Consider the following 8,628-nt stretch of genomic DNA (forward strand, 5'->3'; position numbering starts at 1 on the left):
GTCAGGGCATCCAGTCAGAGATTAAACTGTTTTTCGTGTTGTGATGCTACACAATCATAAGACTGATTCCTGTGGAACAGGCTAGTGGAGCAGACAGTAATCAACAGGACACGAGAAAACCTACAGAGCAGAAACTAGAGAGATGGTTCAGGGTTTGAGAGCACTGGCTGCCCTTGCAGAGGACCTGCACGTGTATTGCAGGACCCATAGGCAGCTCACAGCCATCTGCAACTCCTGGTCTCAGGTATCTGACCCTCTTATGACTTTGGGGACACTGCCTAATACATACAGTGCACATACCCACATATATGTGGACCATGCATATACACAAAATAAAATACCTAACTCTAAAAGAAAATAAATCCTTCAGAGACATCAAACAGATTCATGATACCCTGTTGGACACACTGACTTTTGTGACATGAGACAATGGCCAGCTTTGCTCTTATGACCTTGAAGAGGAGCTATTAACTAACCTTCATGACCAGAGAGAGCAGGTATTCTAAATCTTATGACATGGGAGAGTGGCTATACCAAAACATGTGTCCTGACACTTGAAGTTAAATCCATAACTACCAATATTAGCAGTCAGCAGCTTTCTAAATTCATTTGTGATGACATTAAATTACAGCCAAATATATTCAAAACGTGACCAAAATAACTATTTCTGCAGACTTTCTGACATGTACAACAACTGATAAGTGATAGAGTTATTACTACCATTTCCCAGCATCAAACACTGAGCCTCTCCAATCTGAAGATATTCCTGCACAAACCAACTTCTCTCTTCTGGAATATACTAAACTGAAGCTGAAGAGTTAAAATAAAAACTTCATAAAAACTGCAAAAGAACAGCAGATAAGGGGGCAGGACAGAGCTGGCCTGAGATGTGCCCGGCCAAGCCTATAAACAAGGTCGAGGGATTGTTCCAGGAAGGGGGCCATCCGGACGGATGACTCCCTGCTCTACAGATAAAGACATTCTCCTATATTGAGAACACCCCAGCCCGCACGTACTGCTTGCAGATGAGACCTTGTACCCATTTCCCTTGCTGATAACCACGCGAAACCCCCTGGCTTCTCCTATATAAACCCCTGCCTGAAGAGGCTCGGGGCCGATTCCTCTGTCTCCTGTGTGAGATAGGTGTCAGTCCGGGATCTCGTTAATAAACGCTACCTCTTGCTGTTACATCAAGACCGGCTACTCGCGTTTCTTGGGGGCACCTCAACCTGTGACTGGAGAGAGTCTCCCCAAGTTTGGGGGTCTTTCAAAGCTAAAGCCATCTCAGTTCACCTCTACAGCTGCAGCCTGGTCCTCCTCTCACAAGCACTCTTAAAACATAACCCCATGACAGTAGTCACACTGTGAAATGAGTGTTGTTTAAGGGTGCCTGAGCAAGTCCACTTTCTGTTGCAAGAACAAAATGACTGAAGCTGGCTTATGCATGAAGAGGTTTGTTTGGGACAGTTTTGTTATTGAAAGCTGGGGTGACCTCACTGGCTCAGCTTTGGTCATAGTACCATATGATATCATGGTTGGAGTGTGTGCTAGAGAGAAAGATCCCATGGCATGATGAGAAGTGAGAGGGGTTTGGGAAGAGTTTGGATCTTTTCATAGCCACCAGGTTTTGCTACACCGGCTCCCTCTAGACATGACATAACCATCTTGCAGTAGGCACCACCTGTGTGTGTGTCTGTGTGCTTGTGTGTTTATGATATGTGTAGTATAATGTAGGTTGTGTGTGTTCGTATCTATATATGTGTGTCTTTGTGTGCATGTGCACTTGTGTGTGTGATTTCCATGTGTTTATTTGTGTGTGTGCCTCTGTGTGGTATGGCATGATGTGTATGGTGTGGTATATGTGTATGTGAATGTGTGTGTGCACCCGTGTGTGTGGGCATCTGAGTTGTGTGAATGCATGTATGTGTGTGTGTGTTCCATGTGTGTTTTTGTGAGTATGTGCATGTGTGTGGGCATGTGTGTGTGCACATGTGTGCCTCTGTGTGCATTTGTGTGTGCACATATGTGTCTGTATGCATGTATATGTCATGAGTGTGTGTTCATGTATGTGTGTTTGTGTGTGTGTGTGTGTTGTGTGAGCATGAAGAGACAAAATGAAAAGATTAAGTCCTTTTTTCATCACTCTCTCCCTTACAAGTTCAAGTCAAGCCACTCACTGAAACACAAGTCTGTCATCTCAGCCAGGCTGACTGTCAGCTACAAGAATAGGCTGGTATCACACTGTCCCACAGTTCTAGGATTATGGGCATATATAGTCCACAGTCACAGCTGGTTAGTCCTAATGGTTCTTACATGAGCTTCCAGCACAAGGCCTTTTGGGGACATCCATAATCAAATGATGACAGGGACAGACCTTGCTACCCTCAAGCATACCATTTTCAAGGAAGAAGCCTTCTTGTTAAAAGCAGTGAAAACAGCAGGCACAAGAACACCTGACCTCACTTTCCTCCTGAGACACAGAGATAGAAGCCACACATAACTCTGGTCTTCCCACTGAAGAGAGGTCAGCCTGAGCTAAGCAGCTCTCATCTGTCCCAGTTTTCTTCTTGGCTTTCATCATAGGGAAGCATGATAAATATTTTTCCAAGTCTGCACAGGTCACCAACACCCTTCCTAGTTGTGTCTGACAAAGCCACATGGAGACTACTGTGTAACTGGAGTCCTAGTCTATGGCATCTCTCTCCTTCACACTACACTCTTTCTAATGAAGCTTTGATAAGGAAACTATATTCTTTGTGTACTGACAAATCCCACATTCTTTACATGTGGCTATTGTTTCTTGCTCAGAATGCTTGCCTGGAGACAGGGGTGGATGCAGGTATTTTGGAAACAAGGCGAGATGCTGGTACTCTAGTAGCCATAGGACACAAGCCATCACAGCTATAGTTCAGAGCATGGCATGCATTCACAAAGAAGACGCTGTAGGCACCAAGAGCAGCTACATCCACAGGGACCTAAGGAGAGGGACCTGATTGCTACTGTTCATGTTGCATTTCCTCTTTGTTCTGACTGTTTTAAATGGAATTGCCCAACACAACACACTTCCTAGGATATCTGACAGCCACTCACAGATGCACATGCAGGTAAAACACCAATGCAAATGAAATAAAAATAAATAATTTTAAACTAGTATATAAGAGAGAGAGACTGGTGTTTATAAAAGAGAAACTTACCCTCAAAAACTATTTACTGTCCTGAAATCTATTTCTCATAAGCAGAGGACCATAGGCATGGAATTCTTTCTCTCCACACTTCTCAGTGTGTGCTAGGGTACTCGATCTTTATAGGTATTTGGTGAAACATTGAGGAGCTTAGAAAGATTAGCATCATGTTGCATGTCAGCTGTCTTTATAGTCTTGAGTTCCATGTTTTCAGCTGAGCATCTGTTGCAATGGGTTCTGTATCCTGAGTTATTGTCATGGTCTGTGGAACTCCATTAACTACATGGATACAGGGGCCACAGAATGGTCATCTGGTACTTCCCCAGCCCATGAACATGACCCATGTCCAGTCACAAGTCAGAATTGGGTCCTCAAAGCTGCCACCAGGAATGCATGTAGACAAAACTAAGGTATCTGAGGAGGGTAAGGAGGAACAGAGTCAGGTTGAGGCCTGTTTCAAATTCAGAATTGCCAAGTATGTATTTCAGTTAACTGCTTTCATATTTCCCTACTGGGTGAAATCTTATCACTTGTTAGATTGGATCTTTTAAGCCAGAAAGCTAACACTGCTGAAGCAAAATCGTCATACAGACAGGCTATCAGGAATGTCACCCATGTTTATTATCTCTGGTAACAGCAGAAGTGCAGAAACATTTCCTCACTCAGGGTGAGTATGGCACAAAGAAAACCAGTGCATGCTCCTTACACCCCTGAGGGCTTCCCAGTGTAGGGGCCAGCACACTGGGTTCTGACAGTCAATGTGTCTGTGATGTGACTAAGGCACTAGGGACTGCTTACATCATCAACAGCAAGGGTCACTTTTCTAGGGATGGCACTGCAGAGATCAGACAGTAGTTAAACCTGAAAGCTCATCACATTCAACTTCTCCCTGAGCTCCTAACACACCTGATCCCCACACCCTAAGCACTTGCAAGGCCTTCATGCCTGCTGCTGTACTTTCACACTCTGCTTCCATGCACTCTGCATTCTTCCTCCTCTCATGCTCTGCTCCCAAGGCCCTGCCTTCCACCCTGGTTTTTCTTTATTTTTATTTCATGCTCCTACCTCTTCCATGTATTCTGAGTGGATCAGCTATGGGGTAGGATCATGAAATCTGTGGTTCTAAACACACACACACACACACACACACACACACACAGAGAGAGAGAGAGAGAGAGAGAGAGAGAGAGAGAGAGAGAAACACACACAGAAAAACACACAGACACATAGACACACACACACACACACACACACACACACACAGAGACACACACACAGTCGTACCAGTTTAAGACAAGACTATGTGTCTGCAGGGGATCCAATTCATGCAAGATTAGGGACCTGAAAAAAGATCACTAAACTTCAAAAGAAAAATCGAAAGAAAATAACTCAAAGGAGTGTCACTGCAGGTTCTGCCACCCAAGAAGAGCCCGTGAGAAGACGAAGGGCATACTGAACAACCAGCCACACTGGAAATGTCTGCATCTGAACTGTGCAGCATCCCTATCCTGGAGTGTGGCATGCTGTGGGGGTGTCTGAGACACCATTTCTGAACACCTGGGTTTGCACTTATTTAGACCAAGTCATTGGGTGTTGAAGGTGACTACTATATCTATAGATTTATTAAAACTTATATGAATGAATTCATGATGCACAAATTGTACAACCCCACTCTCAAGAACCACCAACTGTTGGACGTATCATTAATGAATTATTCCTTAAATACTTCTGAGCACGGGGATGAAAAATTTAGGATTAATCTCTGTTCCACTTCTGGATGACACACTAAGTGTGCACCTCAGTGGAAGAAACCAACCATCTAAGGAAAGCCGCAGTCCTTTCCACCTTTTTGCAACCACAGTAGCCTACGCAAAGCAAACACTCACCTGTGGCTCATTGGTCAGAGCAAAACATTACTTCGTTATCTCTGCCAATCTCAGGGACAGAACAGCATTTTCTGTTTCTAGTTCAACTATCTTTTCTTCTTTAACCTGCAACCAAGGATCCAAAAAATGCATCAACACAGCACTTACCTGCCCACTTTGAAACACCATGAATGGACAGAGTGCAAGAAATGGTAGAAACAGCCTCAGCAAGGAGAAAGTCAACTGTCAGGTTGTGAAGACTCCTTCACATACTGCAGAGACAAGACAAGTCAGCCTCAGCAAGGCCTGGCCGGCTACCCACACACACCCCATGGCTCTGAGCCCATCAGCTCCAGACCTGAGGACTACCAGGGATGCAAGCTTTACACTCTGGACTCTTTAACCTTTGGTCAGGAAGGTACCATGGAAAGTACCTGGGAAGCAGAGTTTCCAGAGAAAGCCATAGAAACAGTTCAGCCTTAAAAATCAAAATCTGATCCCTTCAAAGCCAGGTGTGTGTGTGTGTGTGTGTGTGTGTGTGTGTGTGTGTGTGTGTGTGTGTGTGTGTGCGTGTGTGTGTAGGTGATCATAAGACATACGTGGTTTGGAAAATCAAGGAGAGGAAGGATTTATTGAGAAGCTGAGATGGTGGGGAATGAAGGGTGGATGTTGGAAGGAAGCTAGAGCATGGTGGGGTTTTATAAGCCAAAGAAGTGAAATTCGTATTTAATGCCCTTAAGACAACTGGTCCAGGTTCAGTGTTCTTGATGGTGGCTCAGTATTCCAGCTGTGGATTCAGGGAACTCAGAACATCATGATGAAAATAATCTCTCAGACTACAGAGTCAAATTCCTGCTGGTGCTGCAGTCTCATCAGAGAAGAAATTAAGTCCCTCCTCCTATGGATCCTCTCATTTTTGTCATTCTCGCCTGCAGGAGCTTCAGTCCTTCCTCTGAGGGGGCTACTCATATCTGCAGGTGATTTAGACCCTCTTGAAGGGAATTCTGTCTCCAGATTGGGATGCAGACCCTCCTGTTAGAGAATTAACTCTCTAAATCTTCTCACAGAGTATGTGTGACTACCTGGAGACAGCATTATCTGCACTTCTAAACTCTGATTGGTAAAGAGAACCCACGATATGAGTTTGAAAACCTCTGAGTTATACACTGTTAATTTCTAAATGTATTCTGTTGAGTATGAAAATTTCTGTAATATTTTGATGAAATTTACTTACTTCCTAGATTTCAAACAATAATAGAAGCTATAGTTAAAAGTTTAGTATGTGCTTCCTCAAAGTAATTTGAAAATATTTTTGATTTTTATTAAAGATGGTGTACGACATAGAATTTTTCCCAACTATTGTTTTGTTTACTGCTAGGATATAGAAATGCTTTATTTCTGTTGACAGAGCTCATATTCATTGTTCTGGTATAACTAATTGTTCAATGCTAAACTTTAGCAGATTCCTTAGGGTCTCTGCCATTTATAATAGGATTCCATCTACAAGTTGACTGCCTTGTTCTTCCTTTCTCATGTGATGCCTTTTGTGCAGTTTCTCCCCATAAATGACAAAGTTAGACCATGAGAACAATGCTGGATAGCAGTGCCAAAAAGACCTGGGACACATTTACAAAGTCTGGTCCAATTAGAATGGGGCTCTGTGAGAAATTTCTGTCAGGTTTGCCCTGACCATATGAGTCTCTCTTGAGTGCCTTAGGTTGGATAAGATATACCCCAATTCATATGGTGAAGGATGAAGTCCCTGACACTGAGCAGGTGACACTTAAAGACAGTGCCTTCAAGGTCATCGATTCAAGGAAGCCTGAAAGGTGGGCTCTGTTGTAATGTCTTTGGGGTCTTATGAAGGGAACCATAGAGCAACAGACACTTACAGGGTGCAGGGAGAAACCACAGAACACCTAAAGGAATCAGCTACCTACAAACTGAGGAGAACTGGAGCCAATTCTTGGACCCAAGACTTCCAATCTCAAGCCCACAGAAACCTCTGCTCAGTTCTGCAGGCAGCCCAAAAATATTACAGTGTGCGTTCTTGGTGTGTCCTGGAGCCTGAAATTCACTGCTGTAAGCTCAGTTCTATCTTGGGGTAGATGGGACTAAGCATTAGATCTTAAGATTTATTTCTCAAGGTGAGATAAAGTGGTCCTGAGTTGGGTGCTAAGGTACAGTCCCAGGGTGAAGCTTCTGGATAGCTAAGTTGGGCCTTGAAACAAAACAGAGCTGTGCGGTCCCCAGGAAACTTAACACTTGTTGCTGGAACAAAGGTTTCTTCTTTCAATGTCCACTTAGGCAAATTTGCAAAGATCAAAAATGCTGATTGTGGTTCTCACCACTTTCCCTTGGAGCATGCCCACAGAGTTCCTTGTCTTCTACTGGGAAGTCAAGCCTTCTCTTATAAGGAGCTCTCATGCAGTCATCTCACGTCTCTGGTCAGGAAGAAAACCTGCTACAAACTCACCTTTAAGAGGCAGAACAGATCGTCTTCTCTCTGGTTAAGGTCACAGCATAGTCTTTATATGTTGGCTAGGATGGTGGGGCTTGAGCTCCCATTCCCTCAGTCTCTACCTTCTTTCCAGTATACCACAAGCCCTGGCTGGTCACATATCACTTTCCACAGAGACCTCTGTCTTCTAAGCCCTCAGTCTCCTCTGTTGAACAGGAGCTTTCTGTCCCTGCAGCCCAGACAAGGACTCTAACTTTAGGGTGGGGCTGAGTTTAGATCATGTAATGTTCAGACTCTCTGCTTGGCAGCCATTATCAGGCATAGTGTTTATATTTTTGTTCACTTTATCGGTCTATTTTTTCTACTGTGTGCTCTAAGAAGGGAACGCGTAGGGTTACATAATTTTTGGTGTTAGTAGCTGTACTCCCAAATCCTGCTCAGTATGTAGTCTGTGGATGTTCAGCATAGCTGAGGGAGGTACCAAGTCAGGAGACCTTGAGGTGCTAATGCAGCAAATGAGAGGTCAAAGAGGACCCAAGTGGCAATTGGAGAAAGGAGCCATAAAGACAGTGAGGAGTAAACAGGTCAACTTCCCTAAGATTCCGAAAAGAAGCAGACCTAATTGGGCTCCATCCCAAGGGAACTCAAGATAAGACTCACGAAAGAGTGCTACCAAGCCAATCCCAATTCTCTTATTTTTCCCACGTTCCTGAGAGCAGATAGGGGCGGTTTCAAATTCCCTGGGCTCCCTTCATACTCACAGGTATTTGATGCTGAAACTGCCACAACCTCTGTTCTGAAAATACTCACAGTAACGAATGAAGGGCGTGGCTAAATCCTAGAGAGGGGGGGCTAGTATCGTTCATTGGCCACTCATGCCCATGCGCACTATGCCTACCCACAGGAATTTTCCAGTCTAGCTTACCGGTTCATTGAACCGGTTCATTGAACCCACAGGTTCATTTTGCTCCTGTCCTCTCAAGAAATACAAGGTCCCCACAGTGCTTGTAAAATACAAATCAATTTACTGTGGCATTGAATACCCATCTCACCTGGAGGCATCTCTTTCCCAGCCCACTCGCGATCCTGCCTCAGACTTCCCAGAGAGCAGGCCCTTCCC

General features: G+C 44.3%; 1 long non-coding RNA gene across 7 annotated transcripts in view; it reads right to left on the minus strand.

The window, feature by feature from the left end:
• The window catches only part of LOC134482762 (uncharacterized), a 79,228-nt gene extending 70,841 nt beyond the window's left edge, over positions 1-8,387 (minus strand). For 5 of the 7 annotated variants that reach the window (XR_010059321.1, XR_010059316.1, XR_010059318.1 and 2 more), the window contains exons 1-2: positions 8,270-8,387; positions 5,069-5,173 (exon numbers count right to left, since the gene is read on the minus strand). This is a non-coding gene — a long non-coding RNA (uncharacterized LOC134482762). The remainder of the gene's footprint in view (positions 1-5,068; positions 5,174-8,269) is intronic. The other 2 variants (XR_010059323.1, XR_010059322.1) reach the window with 2 other exon arrangements.
• Between the last annotated feature and the right edge of the window lie 241 nt (positions 8,388-8,628).

The sequence above is a fragment of the Rattus norvegicus genome, chromosome 1 (assembly GCF_036323735.1).
Source record: "Rattus norvegicus strain BN/NHsdMcwi chromosome 1, GRCr8, whole genome shotgun sequence".
NCBI lineage: Eukaryota > Metazoa > Chordata > Mammalia > Rodentia > Muridae > Rattus > Rattus norvegicus.